Source organism: Echinops telfairi, unplaced genomic scaffold (genome assembly GCF_000313985.2).
Source record: "Echinops telfairi isolate 266 unplaced genomic scaffold, ASM31398v2 ScPeMD7_443;HRSCAF=831, whole genome shotgun sequence".
Classification (NCBI taxonomy): domain Eukaryota; kingdom Metazoa; phylum Chordata; class Mammalia; order Afrosoricida; family Tenrecidae; genus Echinops; species Echinops telfairi.
The window spans coordinates 13,807,087-13,808,481 of record NW_022104341.1 but is presented as its reverse complement, the minus strand read 5'-3'; positions in this window follow the sequence as shown (position 1 = coordinate 13,808,481).

The following is a 1,395-nucleotide window of genomic DNA, read 5'->3' as shown; positions in this document are numbered from 1 at the left end:
GGGGAGGGGGATGGTGAGGATGCGGGGGGATGCAGTAGTGGGGGTAGTGATACCAAGAGGGAAAGGGGAGAAATGGAGAACCCGCCAGAAGGTTGGGTATATAGCCCACCCCCCAAAGAAATGAATAATAGAAATGTGGGTGAAGGGAGACAACAGACAAGGTAAGACATAAAATAACAACAATAATATATAATTGATCAATCATTCACGAGGGCGGGTGTGGGAGGAAGGGCAAAAAAGAGGAGCTGATACCAAGGGTTCAAGTAGAAATAAAATGTTTTGGAATTGTTGATGGCAACATATGTACAAATGTGCTTAATACAATTGAATGATGGATTGTCATAAGAGTTGTAAGAGCCCCCAATAAAATGATTAATACAATAAAATAAATTATTTGCTATACATTTTTCATGCAGCATTAAAACAAATAATCTTTGATGTAAATAGTCCATTATTTTCAGGAGGAGAGAAATTTTATTATTACTAAGGAATAAAATGAAAATCTGTAAGAAGGGTTCAGGAAACACAGGTTTTAATATTAAGTAAGAAGAAAAAGCTACTGTATACAAACATTCCTGGGATGAGGAGCAGGTAATATGACAGGGACCAGACTAAATACAGTGATACACATGGTAGACAACTAAAAAGGAGGTGGGGAAAGGGGGAAAAAATAATAATAATAAAGACATGAGCAGCAGGGATACAGAGCACTAACCCACCCAAGGGGTGGATATTGTTTATATCTCCACAGGGAGAGACCCAGTGCTCCAAGATGTGAATATAACATGCCAACATGGAGTAGGGAACCAATGGAGCGGTCTGGGGGGCCGGCCCCAATCCCAACTACTAAGTAAATACCTACCCCTACCCCGAGAAGAAGTTATTTCAAAGGACAGCATTGAATCTGCAGCTCCAGGAGAGGGACATATCTGATCGGAGCACATGGGAGCATATAAAGGGGGAGGAGGAGAGAGTAGAGCACATGCTGGCCCACCAGGCCATGAAGAGATGTTCCCAATTAGAGCAGCCAGTCCACAGACAGGACCACATGGTCGGCCTCACTATGAGAAATGACGCCCCTCACTGACCCATAGCCCTACAGGGGACAACACCAGAGACAGTGTGAGAATTGCACCCGATCTGATCCGGCCACACTGAGGAAAAACACTAAGGAGGTGCAACAGAACAGCAAGGGAATGGAGCGACGCGGTCACCAGGGAAAGCTGAAGGTGGACTTTGGGGACAGGGCGTGGTGCCCCAACAGACTGGACTGTAAAACACTCCTAAATGCCAACAAACAATCCTTGAACTAACTACAAGCTTTACTTTCTTGCTGTGTTTTGTTTTGTTCTTTGTCATTGGTTTGTTTTTGTTGTTTTGTTGTATATTGTTGCT